The sequence below is a fragment of the Rattus norvegicus genome, chromosome 4, assembly GCF_036323735.1.
Source record: "Rattus norvegicus strain BN/NHsdMcwi chromosome 4, GRCr8, whole genome shotgun sequence".
NCBI lineage: Eukaryota > Metazoa > Chordata > Mammalia > Rodentia > Muridae > Rattus > Rattus norvegicus.
The window spans coordinates 165,359,863-165,375,662 of NC_086022.1; the positions used below are offsets into that span (position 1 = coordinate 165,359,863).

The 15,800-nt window shown below is 37.2% G+C and overlaps 1 protein-coding gene across 5 annotated transcripts in view; it reads right to left on the reverse strand.

Moving 5' to 3' along the window:
- Ly49si2 (immunoreceptor Ly49si2) overlaps positions 1 to 15,800 on the reverse strand; it is a 52,500-nt gene that overhangs the window by 1,771 nt on the left and 34,929 nt on the right. For 3 of the 5 annotated variants that reach the window (XM_017592758.3, XM_017592759.3, XM_008763406.4), the window contains exon 8: positions 15,406 to 15,750. The gene's annotated coding sequence lies outside the window, so the exon portion shown is untranslated. Of the gene's footprint in view, positions 1 to 895; positions 3,432 to 15,405; positions 15,751 to 15,800 lie in introns of those variants that run through there. The other 2 variants (XR_010065685.1, XM_063286444.1) reach the window with 2 other exon arrangements.

Sequence of the window (15,800 nt, forward strand, 5' to 3'; positions counted from 1 at the left end):
GACAAGTCTATGCTCTGCTACATATGGAGCTGGAGCTGTGGGTCGCTCCATGTGTACACTTTAGTGGGTAGTATAGTGCCTGGGAGCTCTGTGGGGTCATTTAGTTGATATTGTTCTTCCTATTGGGTTGAATCCCATCTCCTCTACCTCACTCCTTTCTTTAACTTATACTTTGGGATACCTGTTCTCATTCCAATCATTGACTGTGAGGTTCTGCCTCTGTATTTATCCAGCTCTGGCAGAGCCTTTCATGACAAAGCTGTATCAGTCTCCTATTAGCCTGCACCTCTTGGCATCCCCAATAATGACTGGGTTTGGTGATGGTCATCAGGGAAACGTGAATCAAAACATCCCTGAATAACCACCAAAAAAAAAAATCAATCAAAGTGGGATATACACCTAAACTGATAATTCACATCAGGGGAATCTGAAATTACTAAGAAGAACCTAAAGAAATGTTCAAATTACTTAGTTATCACTGAAATGCAAATCAATATGACCCTGAGATTCTACCTTATACTAGTCAGAATGGATAAGATCAAAACATCAGGGGACAAAACATGTTGGCCAGGATGTGGAGAAATAGGAACACTCTGCCATTGCTAGTGGGATTGCAAACTGGTACACCCACTCTGGAAATCAATTTGGAGGTTACTCAGAAAATTGGAGATAGACCTACGCAAAGACCAAGAAATAGCACTCTTTGGGAAGTACCCAAAAGATGCCCCACTATGCCACAGGCCACATGTTTTACTGTGCTCATAGTGGCCTTATTCGTATTAGCAAAGATCTGGAAACAACCCAGATGTCCCAGGACAGAAGAATGGATACAGAAAATATTTTTCATTTACACAATGGAATACTACTCAGCTATTAAGAAAAGGCCATCCTGAGACTTGTAGACAAATGGATGGAACTAGAAAATATCCTGAGGGAGGTAACTCAGACCCAAATAACATGCATGGTATGTTCTCACTAATAACTGGATATTAGCCAAAAATAATACCCAAGATACAGTTTACAGAACTCAAAAATATTAACAAGGTGAAGGGCCCAAATGAGGACAACTCGTCCCACTTAGGAGGGAGAAGAAAACAACAATAAGAGGGGGAGAGAGTGAGGGACAGGAGATGTATACGTCATGGGGTAAGGGAAGAGGGGAACATGATCTGGTATTGGGTGGGGGAAAAGGACTGAAGCCCCGAAGGCCAGCAGAAAGAATGAAAACTGGAAACCTCAGGGAGGGAGGTTGGGAAAATCCTGTAGAATATACCAGAGATCTGGGAGGTGAGAGCTCTCAGGACTCAAAGGGGGTACCCTTGATAAAATGCCCTACAGTGGGGGACAGAACTATTTGCGCCAAACTACCACAGAGAGAAAGGGCATCAAGTGAGGGATGGGGCTGCTATCCCACATTCAAAGATCTGTTCCTGTATATAAGATGAAGGGATCGAAATGAAGCAGAGCTTGATGGAAAGAAGATCCAGCAACAGGCCTCAAGTGGCATCAGGCTCAAGGAGAGGCCCCAAGACCTGACACCATTACCAAGGCTCTGGGGCATTCACAAAAGGAAAACTATAATGGTTGCCCTCTAAAAAACCCAAGGAGCTGCTGAAAGAGTCAGATGCAGATATGTGCATTCAACCAATGTACTTCAAAGCTGCTTTGTAAAAGAGGAAGAAAAATGGCCTTTACCATTTTAAGTCAAATTTCAAAAGAACATTTCTTCCCTTTCTAGTCCATCACCCTATTTACATGGTAGCCTGAGACCTGAGGTTAAATCATTTGGTCACTAAGTAGTCACAAATCATTACAGGAAATCAACAAATATAGCAAAATATTCCACTTTTATCTTTCCTTCCCTTCTCACACCAAATCTGGAAATAGATGTACTGTCTTTGAACAGATATGGAGTGGCTTTACCACAGTCATCATTATCTGTATCTGTGACACTGAAAGATACATAGTCTCTCTCTTAGATAATGATTTCATTACAGATAAATCATTAGAAAACAAAAATATAAAATGGGCAGTTGTTTAAGTTTAAAGCATATTGATTTAGGCCAAGGTTTTTGAAAACAAGGTTTATTAACCAAAGTGTACACAATATGAACTTAATCAGAAGTGCATAAATAAAACTGTTAAATTTCTCTGAAGTCATAAAAAGCTTCTTGGGCCAGTAACATGACTCACACAAAATGACAACCTGATTTCACACTTCATACCCCACAAAGTAGGTGAGAAATAACTTAGACGTTGTATTAAGTGGCACAACAATATTCTTAGGAAAACATACTTTAATGTAGACCAAAATACATAACACTGTTATGAGACTATGAAAGGTGAGGCAGGTCAATAACCTCATAATTTGGGTGGCTGAATTAGTAGGATATTAACCCTGGTTAGATATAGAACAAGGTCCTAATCAAATATTAAGTAATAATTAAAAGACCACTTGATGTACAGTCAGGAAGCAGATCCCTACAGGCTAAAGCTTCAGTAGAGCTGACACTTGATAGTATCAGCAGAACCTGGCAGGGAAAGAAGAATAGAGGAACTGTGTGAAATGATCATTTAAATTCTAAGAAAACCATTGCATGGAGGTCAGGAGTTCAAGACTTGTTGGTAAAATACAGTGAATGTGAACTAGAATATCCTAGGAAAAAAATCTATGTCAGAAATATCAGAAAGAGAAAGCCATTTCCCAAGCTTTTTGGGAAAAAAAATGGCAAAGGAGGGGTTGGGGATTTAGCTCAGTGGTAGAGCGCTTGCCTAACAAGCACAAGGCCCTGGGTTCGGTCCCCAGCTCCGAAAAAAAGAAAAAAAAAAAAAAAGAAAAAAGAAAATGGCAAAGGGATAAATCATTAACATATGATCACCTTTCTTTAACCTTGGATTTAATCCAGGGAGAAAGAGAATATTTATATTTACTGTAGGCACAGAAAAAAAAGGATAAATGAATCCAAGGTGGCCATAAACAACAGAGAGAGTTATTAGATACAGTAGAAGTGAATACATCTTGTAAGCATGTCTGTTCCCTGGCCAGTTCTGCAAGAACTTGCTTGAGAGTGTGGACGGCAATTAGAGAGTTATTTGTTTTTCTGCAAATTTGTACCCTAGCTATCCTCACTGGCAGGGGCACATTGAAACAGAATTGAGTGAGATGTCCCATGTTCCCAGGCACTGAAAGATTCCTGAGAAAGCTACTACTTTACCATGGCTTAGATACTTTCTGCTGCCTCTCAGAGGGAACTCAGTGATTAACCCTAAGAAAGTGACATCAGGTGATTAAAGCCAGCAGAAACATTACCTCTGAAGCAGAAATCTTTACAGAGTAGGATGATTATCTAAAGCATATAAAATAGAATGGTTGATATCTTCATGGAAAAAAACGAACGGGACAGAATCAAATCTTCCTGGGTTCCCGGCACCTAAGAGATGGAGACATAAGGATCAGGACCTCGACACAAGTTGAGTAAATAAATCTTTATCTAAAAAGAACAAAATGCAATTAATATTAAAGTGATTTTTAAGTGATATAAAAGGCGATTTAAAATATATGTTACTACCAATGTTATTTTAGGAGAACCACAAAAATCTAAAGAAGAAAATTCAACCTTTAATGTATATAAATGCACCATTAAGCAGGACGTAAAATATATAATGGGATATAAAAATAGAGGAGGGAATTAAGAGGACAAAAAACAATTGTGCATAGGACTTTACTATGGGGGACCAGAGTCCTTATGTGATCAAGAGTGAATTAAACAAATGAAAGAATGCATAAAATGCTGCACATACAATCACTACTTACTAAGTTCATAGGTGAGAAAGACAATATAGACACAGTGATTCTTTAGTGAATTAGGGTTTTGTGTAAATTTGACATTTTTTAAGTATATTAATCTATGATTTAATTTATAGCTGTTGTTTATTTGATTTTCTGTTTCTTGGGAGAGATAGAGGAAGTTAGGTGGATAGGAAGATGTGGAGGTTCTGGGAGGTGTTAGGGGTAGGAAATCTGATCAAAATATATTCTTCAAAAGATACATTAGCTGAAAATATAAAAATATAACACTGAAAAGAAGATAAAATCATAAAAACATGAGCAATTAAATAAAAACAATGTTCAAGATAGGGTTATCACTAAAGGAATGACTGGTCAGGAAGATCACAGAGGTTTACAGCATAGCAAAGTTTATTGCTATTGCCCTGAGTTTCCCACCATAACTAATCGTTGCTATTGCTAGAAACACTACAGACTTTAACATTACCACATAGAGAAAACAGTCACAAACCAATCAGAAACATTTTTCATAGTTTGGTTTAAAAAGATTCCAAGATGCCTTGCAGCCTACTGGGAGAGAAAAGATATCTATTCTCCTAGAGGGCACAGAACCCTAAATACTGTAATGCTGACCTGCTAGGCATGATATGGCAGTGGTACCATTATTTTAGCTAGCTGCCATCCTTTTAGAGATGAGACTTTATAACATGGGAAAAAGTGTTATTTGTGCTGGTGAGATGACTCAGAGTTTAAAAGCAGTGACTGCCCTTCCAGTGGTCCTCAGTTCAATTCCCTGAATCCAAATAATTCCTGAAAACCATCTGTAACAGAATCTGATGCCCTTTTCTGGTATTTCTGAATAAAGTGACAATGTACTCATATAAATAAATAAATCTTTTTAAAAAGCAAAAAAATAAAATTATATTTGGTATTGTAATCTCAATCAAACTACCAGGATTAGGGAGTTCAGAAGCCCTAAAAGGCACCTTCTATAGTAACAATGCTAAGTGATTAGGCTGCCAAATTTAGTGTTGACATTCATATTTATGCTGTCAACCTTGGCCAGGGATGATTCTCTTTGCAATAGTAAGTGTACAGTATCAAGTGGCAGAACTGTCAAAGTCTTAGAGTGAAGAGAAAATGTTTTTTAGTCTATAGAGACATATTGATTCCCTCCCATCCTACAGCCCACAGAACTCAGAGAAAAAAGAGCAGAAGCAGCAGAAAGAATGTACGACCTGTGTTCATTACTAGAAGTTAGTTACCTTCTGAACCATTTCTCTTCTTTGGCTATCTTATGCTCGTCTTTCTTACCACTGACCTCTACATAAAACATGCACCAAAGTTAAATCGAGATAAGTTTAACTATCTGAACAGTCCATAAACTAATAAAAAAAGAAAAGCAGAGTTTAATACACCCCCAATCGAAAAATAAAAATAAAAAAAAGAAGGAAAGCTCAGGGTCAGAAGTTCATAATGCGGAATTCTACTAGACATCTAAAGAAGAGCTAATATCAATTCTCCTCAAGTTATTCCATAAAATATAAACAAAAAGAACATTTCTCATTCATTCTATGAAGCTACATTTATATTGATAGTCAACTGACACAAAGACCTAACAAAGAAAGAGAACTTCAGAGTAGTTTCACTTTTAAATATCTATGCAAAATATTAATAAAATTCTGAATCCAAGAACACATCAACATGATCATTCACAAAGGCCAAATAGGCTCCATTTCCAGGGATGCAGAGATGGTTCAATTTATGTCAACCTAATCTCTAAACAAAGTTAAAGAAAAAATCAAATGATCATTTCACTAGACACAGAACAAGACTTTGACAAAATCCAATATCTCTTCATGTTAAAAGCCTTGGAGAGATCAAGAATTCATTTCACATATCTATACACAATAAAAACAATGTATAGCAAACTGACAGCCAACATCAAATAAATTGGGGAGAAACTTGAAGCAATCCAACTAAAATCAGGGACAACGCTGCCCTCCTCCCTATTAAGTACAATAATGGAAGTTCTAACTACAGCAATTTGAAAACAAAAGATAAAATAGATACAAAATTTCAAGGAAATAGTCAAAATATCACTATTTGCAGATGATATGATAGTATAAAAATGGACCGCAAATATTCCACCAAAATTTTTTAGAGGTGAGAAACAACTTCAGCAAATGGGTCAATAAAATATAAACTCAAAAAAAATAGTAGCCTTCCATTATTCAAATAATAAAGGAGCTGAGGGAAAAATTAGGGAAACAACACACTTCCCACTATACACAAATAATATAAAATATTTTTCTGTAACTTTAACCAAACAAATGAAAGATCTGTATGACAAGAAATAAAAGTCTCTGAAGGAACAAGACCTCAGAAGATGAAAAGATTTTCCATTGAGTAGAGGAAAGCTGCTGATTTTCTGGGTTAATTTTATATCCAGCCCCTTTGCTGGTTTATCAGGTTCAGGAACTCTGTGGTGGAATATTTGGGGTCAATTAAGTATACTATCTTATCATCTGCAAATAGTGATATTTTGACTTCTTTTCAATTTGTATCTCTTTGACTTCCTTTATTGTCTAATTGCTCTGGCAAAACTTCACGTATTATTACGAATCGATATGGAGTGACTGGGCAGTCTTGTCTAGTCCCTGAATTTAGTGGAATTGCTTAGTTAGTTTTTCACCACTTAGTTTGATGCTTTTTACCAATTCGTCATACGTTGCTTTTACTATATTTAGATATGGGACTTGCATTCCTGATCTTTCTAAGAATTTTAGCATTAAGTGGTATTGAATTCTGTCAAATGCTTTCTTAGCAAGGAATGAGATGATCATGTATGGGTTTTTTTCATTGAATTTGTCTATACAGTGTATTATGTTGATGGTTTTACTTATATAGTATCATCTCTGCAACCTTGGGATTAAGCCTATTTGTTTGCAACCACATAGGAAGAACAAAAATATCAACCAACCAGACACCCAGAGCTCTCAGTGACTAAACTTCAAAGTGTACACATGGAATGACCCATGGCTCCACCAGCATATGTAAGAGATGATGGTCTTGTCAGGCATCAATGGGAGGAAAGGTTCTTGTTTCTGTGAAAGCTTGATGCCCTAATCTAGGGGAATGCCGGGTTGGAAGCCTGGAGGGAGTGGGTGGTTGGGTGGGGGAGCATACTCACAGAGGCAAGGGTGGGGATATTGAATAAGGAGTTTCCAGAGGGGAAACTAGGAAGGAGGTTAACATTTGAAATGTAGATAAAGAAAATATAAAGAATAAAGAAGGAAAAAAAGATAAACTCATTGTTATAAGAAGGGGGAAAACATAGTAGCATATTATGCTAGATTAAAAAAATGCTGTGATTTTAAAAAAGACCCTTAATGTGTGAAGAATGATCATAAGAGACATGTGAAAGGACACTCACAGACAATTGGAGAAACTAGTAAATTTAATCCAAATTAGGTACGTACAATATTAAATTCCTAGCCTTGAACACTTAAGGGTGGATAAAAAGGGGTTGGGCAGGGAGGAGGTACAAGATTTGGAACAGTTTGGTGGGTGTAAGAGGACGGTAATAAAATTGGGAGTGTAAAAATAAATAATTACAAAAGAAGAATACTATAATCAAAATACTGCATGTAAATTTTGAATAGAAAATAAATCAATATGTAATAAGTAGAATAAAATGTAAATAACTTTCTAAGGGCAAAAAAGTTTTCTATGATCATTGATAAATTGATCTAAATGGATCAATAGGATTAACTTAGTGAAGATAGCTATCTTACCAAATCAAATCTCCAAATTCAGTACAATTCCCATTAAATTACAACACAATTATTCACATATATAGATACTTCATATGGAAAAACAAACAAAAACATGATAGAGGAAACAATAATCAATATTAAAAGAACTTCTGGAGGAATTACCATTCCTGGACTCAAGCTGTATTAAAGAACAATAGAGAAAGAAATTGTACGGCATTGGTATAGAGACAGAGATGTAGATCAATGAAATAGAATTGAAGACACAGAAATAAACCCATACACTTATGGAAACTTGACAAAGAAGCCTAAATCATATAGTAGACAAAAGAGAGCATCTTCAACAAATGACGATAGCTTAACTGGCACTTTGTCTGTAAAAGAATAAATATTGATCCATATTTATCAGCTTCTACAAAGCTCTAGTTCATGTGAATCCAGGATCACCTCATAAAACTTGATACACTGAATCCAATAGAAGATAAAATGGGAAAGAACCTCAAACACCTCAAAACAGGAAATTTTCCTAAAGAGAACACCAATGGCATAGGCTCTAGGATTAACAACTGACAAATCGTATCTCAGGAAACCAAACACTTCTATAAGGCACAGGACACTGTCAGTAAGACAAAATGGCAACCTAGAGATTGGGAAAAGATTTTTAACAAACCTACATCTGATAGAAGGCTAATATCCAAAATTTACAAAGAACACAAGAAGGCAGACTCCAGAAAACCAAAAACTTAATTAGAAATTGGGGTACAGAGTTAAACAAAGAATTCACAACAGAAGAATTTTGAATGGCCAAGAAGTGCTTAAAGAAATATTTAAAGCACTTTTTATGAGAAAAATGCAAAATTTAAACAAACTCGTTATTCAACTTTATCCCAACTTGAATGTCTACGATCAAAAACTTAAGTGACATACTGGCACATACTGTTTAGGGAGTGGAGAAGTAGGAAAACTATGTCATTGCTAGTGGTATGACAAACTGGTAAAACCACTCTGAGAAACAATGTGACAGTTTCTCAGAATCGGAAATAGTTTTACCTGAAGGAACAGCTATAGCCCTCCTGGGCATATGTAAAATATTCTCCAAACTACCATAAAGACACATGCTCAAATATGTTCTTAGCTACTTTTTTTGGTAATTGCCAGAAGCTGGAAACAACTATGACGCCACTCATCTGATAAATAGATACAGAATATGTGATTCATTTACACAATAGAAAGTATTCAGTTATTAAAAAGAGGACATATTGAATTTTGCAGGCAAATGGATGGAACCAGAAATATGTTCTGAATAAGGTAACTAAGACAAAATATGACATGCATGGTATGTACTCACTGATAAGTGGAAATTAGTCAAAAATATAAAAGTCCCCTGATATAACTCACACACTTTAGGAGGTTAAAGAAGAAGGAAGATCCAAGTATGGGTGCTTGAATTCTACTTAGAAGGGAGAGCAAGGAGTCGTAGGAGGCAGAGGGAGTGATCAGGGAGCTAGTGGGGAGGGAAGAGTCAGGGATAAGGAAGGCAAGATCACATAGTTTGGAGACAGAAGAGAAAGCCAGAGGCCAGGAGAGTGAATGGATATATGAAGCTCCCTGGGCATGATTTGAGTTAGAGCCCTGGGATGTGAGAGGCTCTCAGGACTCAATGTGGATGACCTTAGCTGAAATGCCCAACCATATGGAGAGGGAACTTGAAGAGACCATTTCCAGTCAATAGACAGGGCCTCCAGTCCAGAAATGGGCCACAAAACCATCTTTAAAATTTATGACTCAGAATTTTGTCTGTCTAAAAGGAATGCATGGACAAAAATGAAGTAGAAGATGAAGGAAAGGCCATCCAGTGACCAGCCAACTTTGGATCTATTCTATATGCAGGAACTAAACCCAGACACTATTACTGACAATATGTTATGCTTGCACAGAAGCTTTGCCTAGCTGTCTTCAGAGAGGCTCAACCAATAGCTGACTGAGATAGATGCAGATACTTAATGCCTAAGTATTAGGCTGAGATCAGGAACACCTGTGGAAGAGTTAGGGAAAGACAGAAGGATCTGAAAGGGATGGCATCCCAATAGGAAGAAGAACAGTATTAACTAACTTGGACTTCTTAGAGTTTTCAGAGATTGAGTACCAACCAAGGAGCATTCATGGGCTGATTCAAAGCCCCCCAGGGAACATTTGTATCAGAGGACTGCCTTGTCTAGCCTCAGTGGTAGTATATGTGTCTAATTATGTAGAGACTTGATGCACCAGGGAAGAGGAATGTTGGAGGGTTGTGAGGTGGACATGAGGGGCTTTGTGAATGGGAGCATGCTTTCAGAGGTAAGTTGCAGTGGTATGGTGAAAAACTCTGAGTCAGGGGCTGGGAACACAGGCAACATTTGGAGTATAAATAAAATAATTTAATAAGAAAACAGAAATAAAAATCGAGGAAAGCCATGTAAAATGAGAAAATAGCCTTTGTCCACAATCCTCTTAGCCCCTGCACCAGTGTGAAAGGTTGAGGAAACTCACAGTTAGAATGGGCCATAAACAATGGACATTTTCCTTTGGTAATATAGGATAATGCAATCAAATAAGTGTTTGTAGAAATTTGGGCTGAAGTAACTTCTGTAAAGAAAATGAAACATCTCATGATGAATTTGCTGTCTTTTGTGGGAAAGGAAGAACCATAACAGGTCTCATTTATTCGTGTATCTGTTTTCTCTTCTACTGTTCTCCAGCCCTTTACTTCTTCCAAGTTCATGTTTAAGTGATTTCCCAGTATTAACTCATTTATGTCAAATCCAATGTCAGTTATATAAGTTATTTTATTGAAAACTTCAGGGAGTTAGAGTCCCTGAATTCATGAAATAATTTGTGAACGTGTTTCTTAGACGAGTCTTACTCTAGAGCCAAAGAAAGTCTTCAACTTACATTTTCCCAGCTCCAGACTCCTAAATTTACATTGCATTAAATAAATCTAACACTTCATGAAATTATTCAGATGCAAAGTTCAGATGACCACAAAAGCTTATGGGTAATATTCATCCTCAGTGTCCTCTTTTCTGTAGTCCTAAATTGGAAGTGCCAACATTTGAATAGGAGAGAGAAGATATTTGGAAAGGTTTAATGTGTCTTACATATGAGTGGAATGAGATCAACTACAATTACGGAATATATTTTAAAATATGATTTAAAATTTGTTTATTGTAGAAACTGGAAAATTATACCATTATGTGACATTAAAATTTATTTTATGCTGTAGTATTTCAAACATGTATTAAATTCGCATATAAACTGTGCATCATGTTCTAAATGGAAAAGGATTCAAGCTGATTCTGAAACCATTTCTCTAGGAAAAACACAACCTACATATTAGGAGAAATTTCTTCAGCAACAAATGGAAACAGACTGTCAGAATCTTAACCACTTATATTCTTTTGAATACTCATTTCTAAATATAAATATCTTTTACATAACATAAGAATATTATAAAATATATATTATGGACAAAACCAGTGAAGATCATCACCATGGGTTAGCTCTTACAAACCATTCACTTCCATGGTCTTCATGTATCTTCCATTTTGCACACAGGCACGGAGGTCAATTTCTTTCCCTATTGCCATCCAATTACTCAGATCAGGCAGCCTCACTTCTTGGTTATGAAGAGCAAGCCCAATACTATGGCCTCTGAGAATGTAGGTGACATGGTAAGAAGATAACTGACCATTTCAGGATATGCTGTGCCAAGGGTTAATCTTATGCAGGGAAAATGTGTTTCTGTAATGGACTGTATTGCAGATTCCTGAGAAAGTGATGAGATTGCTAAGACATAAATGTCACTTTAGTGAAAAGTCTCCTATAATAGACCCTGTGTCCTGCCACTAAACTAGAAGCAGGAGGGGTCACTGTTGAACACTCTTACTGCACATGTTTGCTAAAATTATAGGAAAACATATATAGCCCTTACTTGTCTGGAATTATAGCGCATTATTTAAATGTTAGAGGTGGAGTCTAAGGATAAAGGAGCAAGTAAGAGCCTATAGTATTATAAAAATTAATTAATAATGGATGATAAGCATAACAATTAAAGTTAAACAGTCCAGATGAATGGTAAGAAACGTTCATTGTAATAATTCACATTTTTATCATTTGAGTCTTGTTCACTGCATCACTGACATACTTACACAACTGTGAACACAATATTGAAACTCCCATCTCTGTTCAAGGAAAGATTCTTTTGTAACAAGTGGGCCTCTTCTCTGACACCCAGGCAGAAGGAGACCACACACACATGCACACACACACACACACACACACACACATATGGACGCATACATACACATCACATATGATGAAAGGATGGAAAGATATTCCAAGCAACAAAATAAGAAACTAGCATAACTAGGTACTTTACTATCTGGTCAAATAAAATTCAAACCAAAACTACTAAGAATCACCAGTAAATTTCATTTCCTACTCATTAAAGAAAAATTTCATTAGGATGATATCCAATCTAAACATTCTCTGACTTCAAAAAAGAATTTGGAAATGTTTGTCCCTATGTGTTCCAATGTTAGTGGCAGCTGATGGTCACCTGAGTGAATGTAGATTTTTAATATAAGCCTTTATGACTCCCTGAGTTCCCTCTTGTGCCTGTTATAATGTCTGTCTTTTCATCACTGATTTTGTTAACTTGTATCCTCTCAGTTTACTTTGGTTAATATAGCCAAAATTTTGTTAATCTTGTTAATGTTTTCAATGAAACATCTCCAGGACATGTCCCACATCCCACAGTAGCTTACAATACAGCTTGAATTGATGGGTTTCAAAAAAAGCAAGAGAAAAGTAAATAGAGAAGAGAGACTTGAGTGGGTAGGGAAAAAGGAGCAAGGACGTAGTCAGATGAAAGGAAATGAATATGATTGAAATACATGGTATGACATTATTACATAACTATTGAAATATTGTTTTAAAAAGAAGTTGTAGGTTAATGTTAAAATATGACTTAGCAAAAAGAAGGCAGATACTATGCTGTCATAGAAATAGAACTAATTTACAGTGTAAGAGCACAGAGAGGGGTAAGAAAGGATTTTGAGAGGAGAAGGAAATTCTCTGTTTGGATTTGATAGAGGATAAGAAGTTTACTTATTGATCAAGGACCATGTTTTTCAGCTGGGTATGGTGCCACATTTTTTTAATGCCAGCATAAGGGAGGCAAAGGCACATCTCCATGAATTTGAGAAAAGCCTTGCCTATATAGCAAGATCCAAGGTGTGTGTGTGTGAGTGTGTGTGTGTGTGTGTGTGTGTGTGTGTGTGTGTGTGTGTTCTATACATTTCTCATGACCTGTAGTTGGTTTATTATGTTACATGCACAGTCTGACTCCAGAACATAATTTTCAAAATATAAAGGTAAAAATTTTAAAACCATATGCACGCATTTATCTCAGCCTTCTTGAGGCAGAGGCAAAGGAATCTCTGAGTTCTAAGTCTTCCTGTTGAGAGGGAGAGGGAGAAAAAGAGAGAGAGAGAGAGAGAGAGAGAGAGAGAGAGAGAGAGAGAGAGAGAGAGAGAGAGAGAGAGACTCAGGGTAGCCCACAGAGAAGCTCTCTCTGAACAAACAAAAGAAAAACCCAAAGTGTTGCCCTGGAAAATATTGAGGAACATGCATGTCTTGATTTTATTTGGTTTGTTTGGTACTATGTTGTAAACTCTCCCTTTATTTATTTTTCAGCAATCACTTCATAGCTTCATAAATGCCAAGGTCACAGTGTAAGCCACTACATCTCACCAACTTCAATTATTACCATCATTTCTACAAGGCCACAACTCATGATAGATGGATTAAATTAGGTGGGTGGAACAACTGATGCCTTAGATAAAATATATTCAGCAATTCCTTGAACTATGCTTGCAGATGTTCACCAAACTTCAAATTATATTTTATCTCCAAAAGAAATGTTTATAACAACTAGAAAGACTTCTAGATGAAAAAATTCAAATCCAAACCAAATAGTATCATGTAACATATAAAAAACCAAAACCTACAACTACATTCTATCTCTCAATTATACTGTATTTTTAAATTTATTTATTTATTCACGTTATAAATCCCAATATCAGCATGTCCTCTATGCCCAGAAACTCCTCACAATGAAGCTTCCCCCATTCCATTCTCTCCTTTACTTCTCAGAGCCCCTCCTCACCATTTGCAGAAAAGTCAAAGGTAGGTTTCTTAAATGAACATTGACAATTATACCAAGAAGATTTTCAGTTTTTTGTTGGTTTGTTTGTTTGAGGGAGTGGGGTCAGGAAAAATTTTTTTCTTTTTATGTTTTGTTTTCTTTTTTTTTTTTTGTTTTTTTTTTTTTTTTTTTTTATTAACTTGAGTATTTCTTATATACATTTCGAGTGTTATTCCCTTTCCCGGTTTCCGGGCAAACATCCCCCTCCCCCCTCCCCTTCCTTATGGGTGTTCCCCTCCCAACCCTCCCACCATTGCCGCCCTCCCCCCATAGACTAGTTCACTGGGGGTTCAGTCTTAGCAGGACCCAGGGCTTCCCCTTCCACTGGTGCTCTTACTAGTATATTCATTGCTACCTATGGGGTCAGAGTCCAGGGTCAGTCCATGTATAGTCTTTAGGTAGTGGCTTAGTCCCTGGAAGCTCTGGTTGCTTGGCATTGTTGTACTTTTGGGGTCTCGAGCCCCTTCAAGCTCTTCCAGTTCTTTCTCTGATTCCTTCAATAGGGGACCTATTCTCAGTTCAGTGGTTTGGTGCTGGCATTCGCCTCTGTATTTGCTGTATTCTGGCTGTGTCTCTCAGGAGCGATCTACATCCGGCTCCTGTCGGTCTGCACTTCTTTGCTTCATCCATCTAGTCCAATTGGGTGGCTGTATATGTATGGGCCAAATGTGGGACAGGCTCTGAATGGGTGTTCCTTCAGTCTCTGTTTTAATCTTTGCCTCTCCCTTCCCTGCCAAGGGTATTCTTTTTCCTCATTTAAAGAAGGAGTGAAGCATTCACATTTTGATCATCCGTCTTGAGTTTCGTTTGTTCTAGGGATCTAGGGTAATTCAAGCATTTGGGCTAATAGCCACTTATCAATGAGTGCATACCATGTATGTCTTTCTGTGATTGGGTTAGTTCACTCAGGATGATATTTTCCAGTTCCAACCATTTGCCTACGAATTTCATAAACTCGTTGTTTTTGATAGCTGAGTAATATTCCATTGTGTAGATGTACCACATTTTCTGTATCCATTCCTCTGTTGAAGGGCATCTGGGTTCTTTCCATTTTCTGGCTATTATAAATAAGGCTGCGATGAACATAGTGGAGCACGTGTCTCTTTTATATGTTGAGGCATCTTTTGGGTATATGCCCAAGAGAGGTATAGCTGGATCCTCAGGCAGTTCAATGTCTAATTTTCTGAGGAACCTCCAGACTGATTTCCAGAATGGTTTTACCAGTCTGCAATCCCACCAACAATGGAGGAGTGTTCCTCTTTCTCCACATCCTCGCCAGCATCTGCTGTCACCTGAGTTTTTGATCTTAGCCAATCGCACTGGTGTGAGGTGAAATCTCAGGGTTGTTTTGATTTGCATTTCCCTTATGACTAAAGATGTTGAACATTTCTTTAGGTGTTTCTCAGCCATTCGGCATTCCTCAGCTGTGAATTCTTTGTTTAGCTCTGAACCCCATTTTTTAATAGGGTTATTTGTTTCCCTGCGGTCTAACTTCTTGAGTTCTTTGTATATTTTGGATATAAGGCCTCTATCTGTTGTAGGGTTGGTAAAGATCTTTTCCCAATCTGTTGGTTGCCGTTTTGTCCTAACCACAGTTCAAACAGGGTCTCATGTAATCTGAACTGCCCTCACATTCAGTGTGTAGCTATAGATGATCCTTAACTTTTGATCCACCAGGCCAGTTTCAATTAACAGGATGTATTCTAATCATAATGAAATACTCAAGTTGGTTATTGGGATTTAATTTAATTCTATAAGAGTTTAAGAAATCAGAAAGAGCAGAGTCCTGGAGACTTTGAAGCAAACCATGTCCATGCACCCGAGAAAATGTGTCCTGTCTTCACCAGGATGGAAGAAGCCTCTGCTCTGCCATATCAGATTCCAGAGAACATTCCCACACTCTTCCAGCTCATCTCGCTGTTTGCACAGCAGACTAAATCCTGTGAACAAAACACCTGTGTGAAAGCAGTCACACATTATTAGAGGAAAC